This window comes from Phyllostomus discolor, chromosome 1 (genome assembly GCF_004126475.2).
Source record: "Phyllostomus discolor isolate MPI-MPIP mPhyDis1 chromosome 1, mPhyDis1.pri.v3, whole genome shotgun sequence".
In the NCBI taxonomy this organism is placed as follows: domain Eukaryota; kingdom Metazoa; phylum Chordata; class Mammalia; order Chiroptera; family Phyllostomidae; genus Phyllostomus; species Phyllostomus discolor.
Genome location: NC_040903.2, coordinates 101,736,721 through 101,758,604, shown reverse-complemented (window position 1 = coordinate 101,758,604; position 21,884 = coordinate 101,736,721). Strand labels below are relative to the sequence as shown.

At 36.2% G+C, this 21,884-nt stretch overlaps 1 protein-coding gene and 1 long non-coding RNA gene across 11 annotated transcripts in view; one reads left to right on the top strand and one right to left on the bottom strand.

Moving 5' to 3' along the window:
• The window catches only part of PTPN13 (protein tyrosine phosphatase non-receptor type 13), a 204,391-nt gene that overhangs the window by 11,826 nt on the left and 170,681 nt on the right, over window positions 1-21,884 (top strand). The gene's annotated exons all lie outside the window — the stretch shown is intronic.
• On the bottom strand, window positions 4,276-20,514 carry LOC118500835. Its single transcript, XR_004903420.1, has 3 exons — window positions 20,372-20,514; window positions 16,915-16,924; window positions 4,276-4,287 (listed from the first exon to the last, which is right to left on the bottom strand). It is a non-coding gene; the product is annotated as an uncharacterized LOC118500835 (long non-coding RNA).

Sequence of the window (21,884 nt, the reverse complement as noted above, 5' to 3'; positions counted from 1 at the left end):
GGCCTAAATCCACATCTGCAGAACAGGAAGACTTGGGTATAGGGATTCTTGCAGTCTGTGATGGCCAAGTAATATATGGGGCTTCCAGAAAGGAGGAAACCTCACTGAGGCAGGGAGGCTTAGATGAAGTGGAAGGTTATTTTATTCACCACTTTCTGAATTTGCTCAATGAGCTAACTGTTGATGAAGTCAAGATATTGATCATTTGCTGCTATATGCCATACCACTTTGTTAGAACAAGCTGACAAAAGATCCTGACTCGAAGTAAAAATGTTTCTGGTGTTTGTTCAATTGAGAATGCTATGTGGATTAGTTACTGCTTGGTTCACTTACCTGGGGTAGAGGATTATTTTTAAAATGAGTCATTTAAACTATAAGTTCAGGAAAAGTGTTTAAATAAAAATCTCATCCTGTAGTTGAATATTTTGTTATGGTAGTTGGGTACTTTTGCCACTAGTGTGACTTTGCTGTTAGCTTTTTTACTTACTTAGTATTATGATAATTATCACTGGGATTTAAAATTTAGAATTAATCAGGAATGCTTTCTACAAATTGCTTTGGCTACAGAAGAATGTTCTGTCCCCTTCTATGAATTAAGCATCATACTTGGCAGATAAAAAGTTTTGAAATTACCCCATCCTTACACTTTTAATTCATGTAAGGTTTTTATCTGCTACACCTAGTGTGACATAAGAAGTAAAATTTAAACATGTTTATTATTTTACCAGCTCGGGACTTGGTTTATTTTTTTTTCATTCCTGAAATAGCATATTATAAAACTTCTTGGCTATGTAAAGATAATGGTGGATTGCCTAAAGTTACCCACTTGATTGTTAAGTAACAGCAAAATTCAGTGTAGGCCTCTAACGACAGTACAAGGATGAACTGCCTTTGCCTTGATTAATAAAGTGTGCATAATGCTGACTGGTATGTTTTTCTTTTCTGCTAGTTTTTATATTACCACATATTTGTAAGCAAAAAAAAAAAAACAACCCCAAAACTAGAACAAATAATGTTATTCTAGCTTATAAATTACTCCTAGTTTGTTTAGACAACATGCTTTTAAATATACTTGACCTATTAACTACATGAAAAAGACTAAATCAGGGGTTTCTAATTTTGTCTCAAAAATTTTCAATGGTATGTAATATAAGCAGCAAAATTTATGATTCCTTTAAAACTATTATTTGATTTGAAAATTTTATTTAACTCCTTTTTTACAATCCTGAGAAACACTGTATTTCATATCTCTGTATTTTGACAATTAGCTTTTTAGAATGAACACTATATTAGAAGCTAACTAGGATGCAGAGATTTACAAATATGCACCTGTTCATTATAATATGTAAATTAAACCAATAATTTATTCATGAACTACACATATAGTATATGTTTGTATCTTTCAAACAACCTAAATGAACATTGAAAATGGTTACAATGATAAGGTACTATTTGTGTATTTATCATGTGCTATGCACTGTTTTAAGAGTTTGACACATAGGATATTATTTATCCTTACAACAGTCATGCGAAATAAATGCTAATATCCTTATTACAGATGACAAAGCTGAGGCTTAGAGAGGCTTAATGAATTACCATAAGTTACACGGCTAGTTGGTGGTAGAGCATGGATTTTGAATCCATGTCTGTCTGACTTCCAAGTCAATTATCTTAACCATAACTTCTCGTGTAAATAGTATCTTTTTAAAAAGAGCAGTAGTGCCCTTGCTGGTGTGGCTCAGTGGATTGAGTGCCAGCCTACAAACTGGAAGATTCCCAGTCAGAGCACACGCCTGGGTTGTGGGCTAGGTCCCCAGTTGGGGGTGTGGGAGAGGCAACCTATTGATGAGACTCTCACATCGATGTTTCTCTTCCTCTCTTTCTTCCTCCCTTTCTCTCTCTCTAAGAAGTAAATAATTAAAATCTTAGTAAAAAAATAAAATAAGAAGTATCAAGGGGGAACAAAATATTATAATTTACACAGCAATTATTAGTAAGAATTCCACAGTCTGTGTTGGAATCTAAATTTATGAAATTGACATGGGCCCTTAAAACAATTGTTCTTGCAAATGTGTAGTGTATTTTCAGCCCCCTGTGCCAAGGTCTCCCTCTACTAAACTATGGTCTTCATAGCATCAAGTTGCAACAAACTGTTGAGTAAAGATAATAAAGTGTCCTTTTGAAAAATCTTTAAAAAATGTTTAAATGCTCATCACAGCATTATTTGTAATGCTATAAAATTGGGAACAACATAAATATCTTATAGAGGAGGAATGGCTTAAAGCATTCTTACAATGGAATGTTGTGATCATCAAAAATTAGATCGATGAGAGCAGTTTTATAACATGGATATATATTAAATAGAAAAAAGATAAAAGTAAATAAAGCATGATTATAACCATAGTTTTTGTTTTGCTTCATTTTTAATGAAAACTTTGATTTTAAAAAAGAACAAAAAGAAACAAAAATGCCAAAAATGGTGCTATATAAGGGAAAAACAACCTGTTTTAGGATTAGAAGGATTAGATTGTGAACAATTCATGACATACAGAATCTGTTCTGTTGAGTAGAGAAACCAAATTATGATATTTTGCCTGAATATATTTTTTAAATATGGAAGAGTCTTAATGATTATAATGCATCAAATTATCTTAGCAACACTTTAGACAAACTAGATGTTGCATTTGAGCATAGGTTACTGCTTTATAGGATAATTTAATAATAATAATACCCACTCATAAAATGCACTCTTTAATGTAGTGAAAATTCAATTTCTCCAAACAGCCTTAAGGTAGGTATTACTATTATCTCCATTTTTACAGATAAGAAAACTGAGGTAAGAGTTAGACTAATTTGCCCAAATAATATAGATATGTAGTTAAGTAGTTAAGTGGGAGAACAAACATTTTGTTTTTTAAAAATATATTTTGTTGATTATGCTATTATGGTTGTCCCATCTCTCCCCCATTATTCCGCTCTGCCCTGTACACCCCCTCCCACCCACATCCCCCCTGCCTTTAGTTCATGTCCATGGATTGAACATATAAGTCCTTTGGCTTCTACAGTTCCTATACTATTCTTAACCTCCCCCTGTCTGTTTTCTATTGAGAACCAACATTCTGAATCTAGCTATGCTATCTGATCCCGAAGCCTATGCACTTAATCACTACATACTATACATTTTAATTCTGAAAATCATCTAGCCTTTTTTTTTAAAGATTTTATTTATTTATTTTTAGAGAGGGAATGGAGGGAGAAAGAGAGAGAGAGAGAGAAACATTAATGTGCAGTTGCTGGGGGTCATGGCCTACAACCCAGGCATGTACCCTGACTGGGAATCGAACCTGTGACACTTTGGTTCACAGCCCGCGCTCAATCCGCTGAGCTATGCCAGCCAGGGCTAAAATCATCTAACTTTTAATTCAGGGTTAGAAGTAATGATCTTATGAAGGTGTGGTCATTAACAGTTTATGTTCCAAGTCTCTATTCCACGTTTAGTACATTAAAAAGTGTCCTTCCATTTGGTTGACAGCTGTTATTCACAGAGCCCCAGACTGTTGGTAATTGCTATCACAGTTTCTTCTTCTTTCAATTGACTCATTAAGTAGGCTTGGATGCTTTGTATGTGGTGGTATAAAAAGTGTCTGCAAGGAGAACTACAGAAGTTTTTAAATTTTGGTTTATCATATGGTTTTAAAATTCATTCACAATATAATTGGTTGACATTTGCTTTTATTTGGATTAATGGAATTCGTATCCTAGAGTTCTTAGAGACATAAAATTGAAATCACTATTAACCATTTTCTTTAACTGTCTTTAGTTCCTTTTTTTCACTTAAAGTATTATATTCTCATGCAGATGGTTTAGGTGATCATGAAGTTCTTTTATTAAGTAAACAGTTTTGTTGCCCTCAGAAAAGGATGAATTGTGCAGACTTTAATTATTAAGCAAGTAAAGTTTCTTTTCCTTTTTAAAAGTTTTTTAATTTATTGATTTATTTTTTCTTTTAGAGAGGCAGGATGGGGGGGGGGGGGAGAGGCATCAATTTGTTGTTCCCCTTATGCATTCATTAGTTGATTCTTGTGTGTGCCTGGGGATTGAACCTGCAACAGTGGTGTGTCACACGATGCTCTAACCAACTGAAGTACTGGGCCAGGACTGTGGCCAGGGCTCTTTTCTTATTTTAAAATATCTTACTTTTTTAGAATAGGCAAGTCGTGTATTGTTCATGATTAAAAGTACAAAGACTGGAAAGTCATCTTTCTATTTCTGCTTCCATTTCCCCTCCTTGAGATACTCTTCTGTAGCCTTCATTTTCAGTAATGTTACCAAAGCCAGGAGGAAACATTAATGAATACTATGCCAGACTGTGTGAAACTACGTGTACCCCATTGGTATGCAAAGTTCTTTGCTTTTGGAAACCAAATATATACAAAGTCTTTTTTTTTATGTATTGAAGTACATCTTCATGTTTCTGATATTTTTCCCTTCATATTAGACATTAGACATTTCTCACATTTTTGACCTGTTAATCTATATGCTTTCATTAGCAGTTAAAAATCTGTTAGCAGTAACAGCAAACTGGCTGTCTTAACACTGCTTTGTTTGTGAAGCTGAAAATTTTCTTTTAACTGAGGTTGGCAAATATTGGGTATAACTGAAGTTGGATCATTTTACCAATGAAATGGGTATTTAGATCTATTTTAAGTATTTTATTTTAAAGAGCACTGGGGTGCAAAGAAACCCCAAATATTGAAATTTTTGGTGCTTAGCAATTTTTAAAAACAGGCTTGCTCTTTTAATTTTCTTGGCTTAAGGACAAATGCTGAAGACTAAATACAGAGTTATGCTTATTGTGTACCTAAAGTTCAGGGTTTTTTTTCTGCTTAAGTAGAGTGTGTCAGGAGGAAAAGTGTGGCAGAGCATAATTTTCTAGTAACTTTGTTTTAGCTCTTTCTAATTATGCCTCCTTTAATGTGTATCTTATGAAATATAGTCAAAAGGTAGAGTACACTGTAGTTTCCAAAGTTAGTTATATCTGAACTACCTATGAATTTGTTAAAAAGAAACATTTTGGGATACTTTTTAGACCCCCAGGAATCTATAGTTTTCCTATAATTAGTAGACAGTAAGTGCTCAATTCAATGTATCTTTCTAGAAATCCTATCTTCCTTTTAAAAAATAACATGTTTTGGTCATGATTTTATACATTGTTCTGTAAGTTTAAAAATCAAAGTTAATTTGTTAGGATATTATTATATATACCTTTGACAGGTATCACTAGCCTAAAAATACCTATAGGGGCAAGAAGGACCAGAGATAGTTGAGGGGGATGAAAGACAATAATGAATGATAGACACTGTAGTCAACTGATGGGCTCAGACTTTGCTTCCCAGTTGAGCACTGTTGTATCACCTTTTCCTTCAAGATTTTTATATTAAATCCCTCTAATTGTGAAATCTAATTTGTAAATATTAGCCACAAATTTACACTTTTATAAAATATGGTGTGGCCCATCACTCTGTAGGCCAAATACAACATGACTGCAGGACAAATAAAGCCTGTGGGCACTAGTGTGCAAGCTATGCCCTAGATGATCTCAACCACCTTATACTTGCATGAACTTGTCATACTTTGTTTTGACATTTATTAAGGGATAATAATGATGATGCTTCCAGCTGGCTGCTTTAATTAAATATTAGTTAAGTAAACATTGGTATTTTGTGTAGAAGAAAGAAAAGAACAAAACATATGGAGATAATGTCATGTGTAAATGTCTCAGACTTGACTTCCATGAGAATTTTATTCTCAACCCCTTTCTCTGTCAACATCTGCCATTCTTCCTTTTCCTGCCTCCACATTCAGTATCTCGCTGCTCCTCCCATGAATGTTCTTTTCATTTGTAAGAATTATAAAAGGGAAATCTTTCTTATAGAAACTATAGAATGGAAATCACTTTGTGACTTACTAAGCTGCACAAATTTTAAGGCATTCTTCCCCATGGCATTAAAATTCCTTAGCCTTAATACTGTTTCTTTCAAACGTGCTGTTTAAAGAGAAGAATGACTGCCTTTAAGACGATTAGTGAAAGGACCCATACAGAAACAGTCTGGATGGGCAGCCTCATAACCATGTAAGATTTGACCCCAGCCCATTAGGGATGATTGAATAAGATGCCATTTACAGTAGTTCAGTACAGAAAAAATAAAATAAATGAGAGACTTCTGCTTCTAGCCAAGTGGAAGTAATAGGAACAAGATTTATACCCTTGCACCCACAATTAAAAAATGAACCAAACACATGAAGCAATAATTTTCAAGACCTTGGATATCAGGCAATGAAAGACAGTGATGTATCCCTGAGAATGAGAAACAAAGTGAGCCTTAAGATTGCCCAGGTTACTGAATTGAAGAAACTTTGTAGACTGTGGTGCATGCAAGGTGTGGGAAACGTGAGGAATGGTAGACTTTGTAAATTTAGAATGTGTTCCTTAAAGTCTAGCGAGACATAGGCAGCTAGTTAATAGGACAGAGTACTGGAGAAGTAATAACTGCACACAGAACCCAGGAGAGCTATAGGGGTCTCTTTTGAGTATTCAACTGAGTACTCAGTACCACTTACATATGAGGACACTTCCGGAGCTGGATTAAAGGGAACAGCTCTTGTGTATTCATGGCCAGGAGTAGTGCCTGTTTCCACAAACCACACTGGAAAACTCAAGATTCATGGAGCACTAGGTAGAGAACACAGAAGAATTTTTCCCCAGTTGTGAGAAATAATTAGCCCTTGACTGAGCATTGTCTGGACCAACCTAACAAATCTTAAAAGCTAGACCAAAAGGATCAAACTTTCCAGTTTTCAAATAATTTAACTTCATCTGTGAGCAAACCTCAAGAATATTTATAAGCATACTCAGCATCCAACAAGATAAAATTCACAATTTATAGCATCTAATCAGAATTGCACACCTTTTCTAGGTGTACAAAGAAGCAGGAAAATATATCTTATAATGAGAAGATAAATCAATCTAACTCAGAACTAACAGATTAGAATTAGCAGATAAGTATAATAAAACTATTATTATAACTATTTTTCAAATATTCAAAAGTTAAATAGGAGCACATTGAAAACTATAATGTCTGAGATGAAAATCACACTGTATGGAATTAATAGCAGATTAACCATCACAGAAGAAAAGATTAGTGAACTTTGAAGGCATGCTAGCATAAATTATTCAAAATGAAACAAAAATAATTTAAAAAGTGAACAGTACATCAGTGAATTTTGGGATAGCTTCAAGTGTCTAATATACATGACATCTGAGTTGCTAGAGGAGTGGAGAAGGAAGGCATGATGGGAAAAAATTTGAATAAATAATGGCTGCAAGTTTCCCAAATTTGATGAAAACTATAAACCCACAGATTTCAGTGAACCCCAAGGATAAGAACTGTGAAGAACATTACACCAAGGCACTCTTCAAAACCTGTAATTAAAAAGCAAACAAACAACAACAAAAAAACCCTTAAAGGCACCCAAGGAAAAAAAGACATTGTATAAAGAGGGTACAAAGATAAGGATGACTGTATATTTCTTGTCAGAAACAAGCAAATGAAAACAAGGCAACAACATCTTTGAAGTACTGAAACTGCCAACCTAGAATTCTGTACCCAGTGAAAACATCTTTAAAAAACAAGGTGAAATGAAGACTTTTTCAGAGATACAATAGCCAAAGGAATTCATCACTAGGCGACCTATAATACCAGAAATGTTGAAGTCCTTAAGGCAAGAGAAAAATGATGCCAAATGGACCTACACAACAAAAGGAAGAACACTGGAAATGCTAACTATATTGGTAAATATATGATATTTTTCTTATTATTTAAATGTCTTCAAAAGGAAATTCATAAAAGTGAGAAAGGTATATTAATAGGCCCACTTTACAAGAATCTCAAAATGCAATAATGAAATAAAAATGATTAGCATTTTGACCACTGTTAGAGAAGTTTTACCTGTGTCATTTCATTTAATCCACCTAACAACCCTATGAGTAGGTACCATTATTTTTCTATTACAAAGAAGGGAAGTAAGCCATAGGAAGGTGAAATTATTAGTCCAACATTACACAATTATTAAATGGGTTGGCTGGGATTAAACTCATTCTGCCTGACTCTAAAGCTTAGGTACTTTACCATTTTTCTACATTGCCATCAGGGAAGTAGGAAATAATATAGAACAGGTGCTGAGTCAAAGAGGATCAAGTAAAGAGTCGAAGAGGAAGGAATAAAGAAGAGATGGCAGGTGGCTTGGCAGATGTCCTGTTTCTCACACATGTAGCATAGATTGTTTCCACTCGGATGGTCAAGGCCACTCAAGTTGACACTTTTAACTGTAATATTGTTTTAAGTTCAAAGTTTTCACAGATGTGGGAGCCAGTGAGTCCAAGTCTCCTTTTCCAGCGTAACATAGCTCTGAATGGGGAAAAACATATTCTCATATGTCCCAGGGAGGTGATTAACCCTCTGTGCAGGGAGGTCCTTCACCTCAGCCAGGTCTTTCACCAACTTGTTGGACTATAGACCTAAATGATTTAACAGCTTTTCTCTTTCATTTTTAATACCAGTTGTAACATTTCATGACTTTACTTACAAGATCAGCTAACTAGGAAAGAAAGGTTAAGTGTGGGTAATCTTGTTTGTACTATACTAGTAATCATTTGAAATCACATGAGAATGGTTTAAAAAAACTATGGGTAACATTAGGTACTTTTTAATGTGCTTATATTTTCTTATTTACAATAAATTTGGCTTGAAAATAATTGACTTTAAACAAAAATAACACTGCAGTAATTACAGTGTAGTAATAACACTGTAGTAAATATAACACTGAAGTTTATAACACATGTAAAAGTAAAAAGTAAAAAGTAGCACAAAGGTTGGGAAGGGAGAAATGGAAGAATACAATTGTAGGTTCTTATGTGAAGTGGTATAATATCACTTGCAGGTAGACTATAATAAGTTAAAGTGCATACTATAAACCCTATAGTGATAACTAAAATAACAAAACAATTATAGCTAAAAATCAACAAAGGAGATAAAATGGAATCAGAAAAATTATTGTTATTGCAAAGGCAGAAAAAAGGGAAAAAATCAGTAGGGACAAATAAAAAATAGCGAAGCAATAAACCCAACTATATCAATAGTCACATTTAATGTAAATGGACTAATCACTGCAATGAAGTGGCAGAACTTCTCAGATTAGATTAAAAAAACAAAACTCAACTATATGCAATCTTGGTTAAAAGTAAAAGGATGGAAACAGTATACCATGTTGACACTAACTTAAAAAAAACAACTGGCTGTGTTAATATCAGACAAAGCAAGTCTCAGAACAAAGTTACAAAGGTGAAAAAATATTTAATTCATAAAGAAGATGTAATAATTCTAAATATTTATACCCCTATGACAGAGCTTCAAAATACACAAAGAAAAATATAACTCTAAGGAGACATTTTGAAATCCACAAATGCAGTTGTAGATTTCAATATCTCTCTCAATAGCTGACAGAACAAGTAGGAAAATCAGTAAGTTATAGAAGACTTTAACAACACAATCAACTCAGTTGATCTAACATTTATAGAACATGCCACCCAACAACAGCAAAATGCACTTTCTTTTCCAGTGTGCACAGAATATTTACCAACATAGTTCGTATTCTGGGCCATAAAACAGGTTTTAATACATTTAAATGTATTTACGTCATACAAAACATCTCTGAGAAATCGTCAGATATTTGAAAACTAAATAACACATGGCTCAAAGAGGAAATGAGAAAGTATATTGTTTGGGGGCACAAATGAAAACACAGTTTATTGATGTGTGGGATGCAAACTCCTAAAGCAAGACTTACAGGAAAACTTATAGCACTAAATGTCTCAAACCAATGACCTCAGTTCTCCCTTAGGAAAAGATCAAAGTAGAAAGTAAAAGAAAAGTAAGTAGAAGAAAGGACAGAATAAAGATCAGAGGGAAAATCAAATAGAAAACAGAAAAAAAAGAAAATTAATGAAACCAAAAGCTGGTTTTTTGAGAGGAGCAATTAAATATATAAACCTCTAGCAAGACTGATTAGGAAAAAGAGAAGACACTAATTACCAATGTCAGGAATGAGAAAGATAGCATACTTATTAAAAGAATAATAAAGGACATACAAATGGTTTTATGCCAACAAATTCAACAGCTGAGATGAAATGGACAATACTTGGAATAACCTACTGAAATTAGGTACTCGCCAACCTTAGATATTATTCCTTAAAGAGATGTTATAAAATGAAAAATCTTCTGACCATGTTTCTTTTATTTTTTTGCTTTTCTGGAAAAATTAATATAAAATGTAAAAATCCCCAAGAATACTGTTTTCAGGTAACCCTATTTTACTGTTACATAATCAGTTTTTTTTAGAATATTTGGAGAAGTACTTACAAGAATATTTTTCTTTGCAGATGATAAAATATCTTATTTAAAATGTTGAACATTAATAAGTCTGGAAGCAGGAGGTGAGAAGGTTTGTTCAGTGGCTCTGCTGTGCATTTCAGAAAGTACCTAGCTTTAGCTTGTTTACCTTTTCTTCCCTACAGTTCTTCTGAATCTTATCTTGAATTTTTAAGGCTTATCCTCTATCACTTGTGAGAAATATGGCTGCCACAGTTCCAGATATTGTCCATATATAGCTCACTGGCTAGTATGTTGGGGGTTCCCAAGACCAGTAGAGGTTCCATGATTTGCCAGGAGGACTCACAGAACTCAGCATAATAGATTTATTATAGCAAAAGGGTACAGAGCAAAATCAATAAAGGGAAAAATGCAACAGGAGAAATCCTTGAGGAAACTAGGCACAAACTTCCAAAAGTCCTCTCAGTAGATTCACATGGGAAACCCTTAATTCCCTCAGCAACGAGTTGTTACAACGCATATGAAATGTTGTCTATCAGGGAAGCTCACTAGAGGCTCGGTGCTCAAGGTTTTTATTGGGGATTGATCATATAGGTAACTCAGACTAACGTGTACCAAAATTCCAGACTCCTGGAAGGAAAACAGATGCTCATCATAAACCACACTGTGTGCACAAACAGTTTAGATATAGTGAGATACTATTATGAGTTCTGGGAATGGTGGGAAGAAACCCTACTGAAATCTAAGTTTCCAGATTCAGCCAAAGACCAACTTTTCCTGAAGTCTGGCTTTGTTAATTCTTTTCTGCATAGCTAGACAAAGATTAAAAACATTTCATTTATCTTTTTTATTAGGAAGGAAAATCTTTCCTGTTTTTCCTCTTGCTAGAATCTGTCTCAGTACCATTAGCTGGGTTGGGTTGTTGCCTATATCGTAACTGTAGCAAGGCTAGGATGTTAAATATTTGACATTTCCAGACTTTATAGTGGAAGACAGATTCTGCCAAGAAGGAAGAAGAGCAGTGGGAGTTGCAGGAGAATGTCTGTTAGGAAGCTGAATGCTTTCTTACTCATAATTGTCAATCCTAGTATTTTTAAGAGTGAGGTCCTAAGAGATATGTAACGAGGAAAAGGGAGTGCCATGGCCATTTACTTTTATTTTGAAGGACAAAATAGTACACATTTTCAGCTATTAAGAGTAGTTTGTGTTGTATCGTAATGTACAAAACAAATTTGTATGCAAGACAAATTATTTAAAATAAAATCTTTATCAATAAACTGAACTGGAAAACAAGTCATATGTTACTCCCATTAATAAACAAAACAAAGTAACCCTACTTTAAATTACTCTGATAATTGATTCATTCATTTAAAGGACTTGGTCTTTATTATTATATCGAAATATTACTGTCACACAAGAGGTTTTGTCTACACTATTAGAATGTCCATTTTCCAAATTGGTGAAATACTGTTGTTCAAAAAGGATCTCCTTGTCTCAGAGCAAAGAAACATCCTAAGGGAAACTGACTAAAACCAAGAAAGAAATGGCCAAAGATGTGATTGAAAAGCATGGTCCTTCAGAAAAGGTAATAGATGCCCAACTAGTGCTTCTGGGGATGAAATTTCTAAGTTACAATTAGCCGTGGCTGACATCAAGACAAGCTGTATTGACTAATGACCCCCTGCCACAGCACTGACCAATCAGTGGAGTCCATGACCCTGAAAGGACACACCTGGAAAGCTTATGAATATCCTATTGAGATCCTCCCCTAAAATCCTGACCCTTAAAGCCCTTAGGACAGAGGACACAGCACTTTTCCTCTTAGTAGCCCTCCTGAGCCTTTCCTGCTTCCCCTACTTCCCCCTAGGCAGCTTACCTTGACCCTTCTTTTCCCTAAACTCCAAGGGCCCCTTTGTTTTTCCTCTGTAAGTTGTTTCTTGAGCCCATTTCTTCTGCTGCTCACTTCCTCTACCTCTGTGATGTTCTAAATAAACACTCTCTTATAGTTTGAGTCTTGGCTCTGATTCTTTCTTAACCAGAACTCAAGTACCGAGGTTACTGAAACAAGGTCCAATCGCCAGTAAACATTCTGGTGTCATTTTCACCCACCACCACCAACAAAACTGAAGGAATAAAGATACTCCACTTCCCTGTTTTTTTAAAGAGATTGAAAAAGCCTTCTTACTTGCCATTTTGACATGTTCCTTATTCTGTTAAGTTATGGGTAGGAAAACTCAAAATTTAAGTATGGTTTTCTTTTGCATATATAATATTAGAACTGTACTAGGAAGGTAGTGAAAGTTCAGAACATGACCAGACATTTCATCCATTTAGGTACATGAACTCTTTTGTTTACTTGAGTACAACGAAAGCCTTTTTTGAGGGTATTTCGTTCATTTATGCTATGACATCACTAATGTCACATATGGTGTAATATAAATAATAGAAAACAGAAAATGTTAAGCATCATATTTCTTTTTTTAGAAGATTTTATTTATTTATTTTTAGAGAGATGGGAAGGGAAGGAGAAAGAGGGAGAGAAACCTCAGTGGGCAAGAGATACTATTGGTTGCTTCTTGCACGCCCCCTACTGGGGACCTGGCCCCTTACCAGATATGTACCCTGACTGGTAATCAAGCTAGCAACCTTTCAGTTTGCAGGCGAGCACTCAATCCACTGAGCCACACCAGCCAGGGCAAGCATCGTATCCTTTTAATCATAATGTTCGTATATACTGGGCCACATACTCCTTGGGTAATGAGTATTGAATAGAAGTAACTCACCACTATACTCATTAATTAAATGCCATTGTTTAAGTCTTGTTTGTACAGTCCAGATTACTGAAGCTGTAGCTATTTGCATGTACTCTCACATATTCTCAAATAGATAAAGTCACAGTGCTGGAGGTGATATCAGAAATATTTGTCAAATAACTATTACAACTTTTCAGCTTGAGCTATTTCCCTCTAGTTACTACAGTGTGTACAACTAATTGATCACAGGAAAGATTTCTCTTTTTGTTTAGGTGTCTCTTGTTTGGAAATCTCTCTGTTTCTCTTGAAGCCTCTCCTATGTCTCCCTAAAACACAGATTTACAACATTACCCTCTGTCATGTAGATTTGCCTTCTACCTTTAACTGGATCTTGTGGTCCTAGTTTCTCACTGGCTTCTTGAATTCTTTCCACTCAAAAGGCAGACAAAGCCTGGGCTGGGGTACACATGTGCGGTTCACCACTGCATGCCATGAATGGAGACAAAGTCCTTTGTTGGGGATGTGGACCTCTATAACAACTAGTGGATCAAAAACTTTTATACTGCCCCAGCTGGCATAGCTCAGTGGATTGAGTGCAGGCTGCGAACCAAAGTGTCGCAGGTTCCATTCCCAGTCAGGGCACAGCCTGGGTTGCTGGCCATGGCCCCCAGCAACCGCACATTGATGTTTCTCTCCCTCTATTTCTCCCTCCCTTCCCTGTCTAAAAATAAATAAATAAAATCTTTAAAAAAAACCTCTTATACTCACAATAGGCAGTGGAATATTGTTTTTAAATTTTAACCTCCATTTTTAAAAAAAGGCCCTTCAGTATAATCTTGACTTACCATATAACGTTAATTGAGTTCAGTTCCATTCTCAAATTCCTAGATTATGAGATAGTGCTCCCAAAGACAACAGAATTTCTTATTAAGCTAGTGTGACTCTTTAATTAAATAATGTTCACAAATTATCTGTGATTCCAGAATTCAAAAATGACTGAGAAAGCAAGTCTTTATGACTCATTTGAAGGCATTCCTGACCTGAGATTTTTTGGTGACAAACCTGACTTGAACTGATATGAGGCTATTTATAGCTTTATTTAGCCCATTTAGTGTCAGTATTCATAGGTTTGCTGCAGAAATGCTGATGTGTGTGTTAGGTTTGGATGTTGCCCTAGACCTTTGCTGGAGATGTTTCATAAAATACTGTATGAGCACTGCATTGCTCTTCTAATCTGAGAAACTCTCACTATGAAAACAGAGCTGGTCCAGTTTTCTCATAAGTGGTTGAGGCCCTGTATGTAACAAGCAAGAGTATACATAAGATAACAGAAGCTAGTTTTTCCCCCCTTTTCTTTCTCATTCTTTTGCTACTGTCCCTTTGTCATACTCTTCTCCCTCCTCCTCCCGCTTTGGTCTCTTCCTCCCCATCTCTTCCTCCTCCTTTAATACACAGTCACTATATGCAAAGTCTGTCCAGAAAAAATTCAGTCATTGTTAATATAATGAGAATGGTTTGCATGACATCAGGTGTAACTAGCAGCCAAGGAGAGTGGACTGGAATGCACCTGCATGAACAATGATGACTTCACCTGTACCAGTCAGTGGGGGTATTATATACCGTATGGCTGTCACATTGAAAATGACTGAATGGGTAGAGGAAAAACTCTGCATCAGATTTTGCATTAATCTTGATCATTCCTCCATAGAAACTATTCAGATGATTTGGAAGGCTTCAGCTACAGGCCACTGGTGATTGGAAGCTTGGGAATCTTCTGGAGAGGACCTGTATGCTGACACTTGTCTAAGTATTTGTCTCTATCCCAGACTTATCCCCTAAATTTCAGACTCATATCTCGCTTTTTTTATCTATGTTTTTATTGAGATGGCTAATTAGCATCACAAATTTAACACATACAAAGTTGTACTCTGAAACATTTCAAACCCAACTTCTCACACAGTCTTCTCTATTTAATTCATGTAACTTTATTATCCTGCAGTTTCTCAGTGCAAAGAGCATCTATATCAGCAAATTCCTTTGGTCCTAACTTCAGAATATTGCCAAAATCTGGTCATTTCCAACTGTCTCACAGCTACCATCTGGGGCCAAGCTACCATAATTTCTGGCCTGACTTATTGCCATCCAACTTCTAATTGTCTCCTTGCTTCTACCTTTGCCCTTCTGTAGTCTTTTCTCAAAACAGCAGCCAGAGTGATTCTTTTAAAACAGATCAGATCACATAACTCCTCAAAACCTTCCAGTGACAGTCTCCTGCCTTAGGTTTTTTTTTTTCATTCAGAATGTTCTTTCCTGGATATCTGCACAACTTCCTCTCTTACTTCCTTCAGATCTTCGCTCAAGGACAAATTCTCAACCAATGACTTCCCTGACTATTTCATTTTAAATGAGTGCTCTCTGTCATTCCTAATACTTGCTAGCTCTCCCTGAGTTATTTTCCTCTGTAGCATAATCACCTTATGATAACCTATTTTCTTATTTATTTATTGTCTTTTTTTTTTAATAGAACATGAACACCATGAGGGCCAGGTATCTTTGTCTGGTTTGTTCACTGCTGTATCTTCAATGCTGAAAAGATATCTGGCATATTGTGATGGGTACACAATAAATATTTGTTGGTTGAGTGAATAAAAACCTAACACCTACCAATGCCTAGCACATTGAGTTTTAATAAATATTTGAAGGAATGAATCAATGGTTAAATAATCTGTAGGTGGATGAAACCCATTCTCATCCAATATACTTGACTGCTAGCTTTCTTTTGTTATCCAGCCCAGGTCCATGGTCCATAGCTCAACTTCTGGTGCACCTTTCAACTGTTTTTTTTTTTTCAACTGTGGTTTTCAACCACAATCCACCAAGCAAACCTTTGGCTTCTTTGTTATTATTCTTTGGTTGCTAAATGCAGCCAGGGAAAAATTTGAGGATCTGACCTCTGGCTCTAGGGCAGTAAAGAGGAGAACACCTACAGAGGAGGAACCAGTATTCTTATCTCGGGCTGATTTATGATTCTGTAGCTATATGCTGCAATGCCAGCAGTCCCTTTGCTTTGGTTAATATCTCCATTTTCTATGCTGAAGGGTACCACTTAAAATGGCTCTTTAGCCCTGGCTGACGTGGCTCAGTGGATTGAGTATGGGCTGCAAACCAGAGGGTCACTGTTGAGCTTCCACTGAGGGCACATTCCTGGGTTGAGGGCCAAGTCTCCAGTAGGAGGTATGGGAGAGGCAACCACACATTGATGTTTCTCTCCCTCTTTTTCTGTTTCCCATCACCTTTCTCTAAAAATAAATAAATAAAATCTTTAACAAAAAATCGCTCTTTATTCTTTAGTTAGTTCAAGAACCTCCAATTGCTAAAAATCTAAGGTGAGCATGGTAAGGAAGTACTCAAATGACTAATCTCAAGGTCATAGGGAAAGTCTGACATTGACTTTTTAGAATTGTTATCAAAATTGATTAAAGGAGTTATTGGAATTGAGAATTAAAGCTTAGTGCATTGATTCCTTAACATTATTATTTATGGAAGTTACCTGTGGAGCTGCAGATTTCTGAAAATACCCTAAAAGTAAGTTAATCTTTGGGGTATGTGAGCAAATAGACATATACTAAGCATTTTTAAAAAAATCACGAGGAGTACCATACTCAGCCAGTGAGGCCATTAGTCCAGAAGTCTTTCACCTAACTTATTTTCACCTTACACATGCTTCTTCCCCTTTGACTTAAGTGGACCTGGTGAAGCATCTGATATGACCTTTGTGACCTTGACTGTTAGTGGTACACATCCCCCGTATCTTCACCTCTTCACTTGTTTGTTCTTTCCCTCCACATATAAACACAAAGTCCCTTATATATTTAAAATTAAAAAAACAAACACCATCCAACCCTCACCTTCAAATTTGTCATCCTAATTTTACTTCTGTTGCTACCCAGGCTTCCAGAAATTAGTCAGCACTTAAGATTCGGTTTGCTTCCTACTATATATCAACTTGGTTTCTGTCCTTTGACTAACACTTCTTTGGATACACTTACTATGACAATCCAGATAGCCAAACCCATATGCTCCTATATTATTGCTTGACTTCTCTGTATTGATTGAGAATGATGATGATGGTGAATAACAATTATTGATTTTTAAATTCTGCATCAGGAACCATAGACTTTATATGTGTCTCAATTTAATTTTTGTCAACATCCCATGAGATAGGAACTGTTTATAACTTGTTTTGAGAAGGAAGCTGGGCCTAGAAATATTAAATAGTTTATTAGAAGTTACAGAGCTAGTGTTTTTTTGTTTTTTAAGCATACAAATTTTATTTTATTTTTTAAATATTTTATTTATTTATTTCTAGAGACAGGAGAAGGAAGAAGAGAGAGACAGAAACATCAGTGTGTGGTTGCCTCTCACACGCCCCTGACTGTGGACCTTGCCTGCAACCCAGGCATGTGCCCTGACTGGGAATCGAACCAGCAACCGTTTGATTCACAGGCCCACGCTCAATCCACTGAACTACACCAGCCAGGGCAGAGCTAGTGTTTTAAACCCAGACACCCTGGCACAAAAATCCATATTCTTAGTCTCATGTTCTACACATCTCCTATTTGACACTCCTCTTTCATCCTTTCTCGCGTAACAGTCTTCTGGTTTTCTTCTTGTTTGGCTGTTTCTGCATGTGTGTGAATATTTGTGTGTCTGGCTATTTCTTGGTAGTACCTTTGAACGTTTTTTTTTTCTTCCTCTAACTTTGAAATGCTAGTGTTTTCTACGTCTCTGTATGTGGCTTTTTAAAAATATATATATTCTTCCCGAGTGTCTCTATCCACACTCATGATTTTGTTCATCACTTACATACTAATCATTTCCAAATCTATAGGTCAAGAGCTCCATTAGTTCTATAATTTAAATGGTTCTTTAAAAATTCATATTTCATCATTTTAATGCCTCACCCTGAAATTTATAAGGGTCTCTTTCATAGGTTTCAGTGTAAAATTCAAACTACCATATTTTGCTCTATATTATGCCCACTTTTTTTGCCCAAAGTTTGATGGACAAATAAGGATGCGCATTATATATGGGTATAATAATTACATACTGTGGGTGTAATAAACCCTTGTATAATGTGCACAAAAGCATGGTGCACATTATATATGAAGTACATTATACATGGCAAAATATGGTCCTTAACCAATCACAGAAATACCTTTCATGGTCTGGCTCTTACTGCTATAGACTCATCTCTTTTTTCCCCTCCATTTTTTTAAAATATATTTTTTTAAATTTCATTTATTTATTTCTAGAGAGAAGGGAAGAGAGGGAGAAAGAGAAGGATAGAAACATAAACATGTGGTTGCCTCTTGTGCGCCCCCACTGGGGACCTGGCCTGCAACCCAGGCATGTGCCCCCGACTGAGAATCAAACAGGTGACCTTCAGTTCACAGCCCGCACTTAGTCCACTGAGCCACACCAGCCAGGGCGTGAAAAATATTTTTTGATTATGTATTACAGTTGTCTCATTTTCCCACTTTTATTCCTCTCCACCCTACACACCCTCTCCCACCTGCATCCCCCACCTTAGGTCATATCCTTGGGTCATACACATAAGTTCTTTGGCTTCTATATATCCTATACTATTCTTAACCTCTCCCTGTCTACCATTTATACTTCTTATCCCTGTACCTTTTCTCCCATTCCCTCCCTCCCCTTTCCTGCTGGTAACCCTCCAGGTGATTTCCATTTCTGTGATTATGTTCCTGTTCTAGTTGTTTGCTTAGTTTGTTTTTGTTTTCATGTTTTTTTAGGTTCAGTTGTTGATAGTTGTTTGTTGTCCATTTTACTGTTCATAGTTTTGATCACATCCTTTTTTTTTTAGATACGTCCCTTTAACATTTCATATAATAAGGGCTTGGTGATGATGAGCTCCTTTAGTACTTTATCTGCCCTTCCATTCTAAATGATAGCTTTAATGGATAGAGTAATCTTGCATGTAGATTCTTGCCTTTCATGACTTGAAATACTTCTTTATAGCCCTTTCTTGCTGCAAGGTTTCTTTTGAGAAATCAGCTGACATTCTTATGGAAAACTCCTTGGTAGGTAACTCTGTGCTTTTCTCTTGCTGCTTTTAAGATTGTCTCCTTACCTTTAATCTTTGGTAATGTAATTACGGTATCTGTTGATGTGTTCCTCCTTGGGTCCAATTTCTCTGGGACTCTCTGAGCTTCCTGAACTTCCTGGAAGTCTATTTCATTTGCCAGGTTGGGGAAATTTTTCATTATTTTTCAAGTAAGTTTTCAATTTTTTGGTCTTACTCTTCTCCTTCTGGCACCCCTATGATTTGGATGTTGAACGTTCAGAGTTGTCCTGGAGGATCCTAAGCCTCTCCTCATTTTTCTGAATTCTTGTTTCTTCATTCTGTTCTGGTTGAATGTTTATTTCTTCCTTCTACTCCAAACTGTTGACTTGAGTCCTGCTTTCCTACACTTTCTAATTTTAGCACTTTCTAATGTTTCATATCTGTCTTTTTATACAGGTTATAGTCTCTGTCTGGAAGACCTTAAATATAATAACCCCCTTTACTTCTCTTCATCTGTCTCCCTCCTGTTTATTTATCCCTTCCTATTAACTCAAGTCACTTTCTCACCCCAACCTCAGAATCATTTCTAGAATCTTTTTTTCTGGTCTGATTAAATGCCTATTTGGAATTCCATGGCACTTTGAACCATTATACATTTAACACATTGTATTATAATTGCTCATTTTTTCTCTCAGTCAGTGAATATTAAGGGTTTTTTTTTAAATGTCAAGTACCACACTTCATTCAATTTTTTTATACATGAGGTAGTCAATAGAGGGTTAAGTAGTGAGTGTTGAAGACTGCATGAAACAGAGGAAGAAGACAGCTGTCTATGAGTTAAGGAGAGGGACCTCAGTAGAAATTACCCTGCCAACATCTTGATTTTAGGTTTCTACCCTCCAGAACCGAGAGAAAATAAATTTATTTTGTTTAAGGCACCCAGTCTGAGGGATTTATTATGGCAACCCTAAAAACTAATACAGTAACTAAAATCAGAAACTTACTGTTCAAGCTAACTAGTGATTACAAAATTATAAATTCAAACTACAGGGTGGATTTCATGGCTCTCCCCTTTGCATAACCATAGCAAAAATTACAATTAGACTATAACACAAATATCACTCAGATTCGTCAGAAAATTGAGCTGTATGGAAGTCCAGCAACCAAGGACTTAAAGAAGCACATTCATCCAGACAAGTAGCAGGGGCAGAGATGTGGAGAAGCATGGAACTCAGAGGCTCAGAATGGGCAGTCCCACACTCATGCATGGTAGTAAAAATCGAGAGGGATACCTTGGGAGTGACAGATCCCTACCCACACCAGATCACCAGCCCAAGTTCCAGTGACAGAAAAAAAAAAGTAAGTCCCCATAGCTTCTTGCTATAACACCAGTGGGGTTAGGGTGGTGGAAGAAATCACGGGATTCTCTGGAGTCTCCTCTTAAATGGCTCCCATCGGACTTAGGACTTATGTAGGCTCACTCCCTCTGGTCTTCAGCACCAGGACCATAGCTGGAAGGGCACCAGTGACATATGGGGAGACACTGAAGTGTCTGACATCAGGGGTGAGTGCTGGGGTACAGCTTCCTCCCAAACAAAAATCCAGAGGGAAGGCAGCAGCATTGTCCCCTTTCTCAGCTTTCCCACAGACAGAGCCACGAGTGGCAACACCATATTGGAGCCTCCATCAACCTGGTTTACACAGGTTGCCCTGCTCTGGTGATTACCTAAGGCTCTGCCCCACCCAACTTACTCGTGCATTTTCTATAATAGGGCACTCTATTAAGACAAAACAGCTCTACCTAATACATAGAAACAAACACAGGGAGGCTGTCAAATGAGACAAAGAATAGAGCCCAAATGAATGAACAGCACAAAACTCTGGAGAAAGAACTAAACAAAATGGAGATAAGCAATCTATCAGATGCAGAGTCATAAAACTGGTTATTTAGGATGCTCAAGAAACTCATTGGGTACTTCAACAACATAAAAAAAAAGACCCAGGCAGAATGAAGGTTACAGTAAGTGAAATAAAGAAAAATTTACAGGGAACCAACAGTGGATTGGATAAAGCTGAGAATCAAATCAATGATTTGGAACATAAGGAAGATAAAAACATTCAATCAGAACAGTAAGAAGAAAAAAGGAATCCAAAAAAAAAACCAAAAAAAACAAAACAAGGATAGGCTACGAAGCCCCTGGCACATCTTGAATGTCAGTATTTGAATCAAAGGGGTGCTGGAAGGAGAAGAGAAAGAGCAAGAAATTGAAAACTTACTTGAAAAAATAATGAAAGAAAACTTCCCTAATTTGGTGAAGGAAATAAACATACAAGTCCAGGAAGCACAGAGAATCCCAGACAAGATGGATGCAAAGAGGACCACACCAAAACACATAATTAAAAATGCCGAGGTTTAAAGATAAAGAGAATCTGAAAAGCAGAAAGAGAAAAGCAGACAGTTACCTACAAAGGAGTTCCATAAGACTGTCAGCTGATTTCTCAAAAGAAACCTTGCAGGCAAGAAGGGGCTGGAAAGAAGTATTTGAAATTATGAAAGGCAAGGACCTACAACCTAAACCACTCTATCCAGCAAAG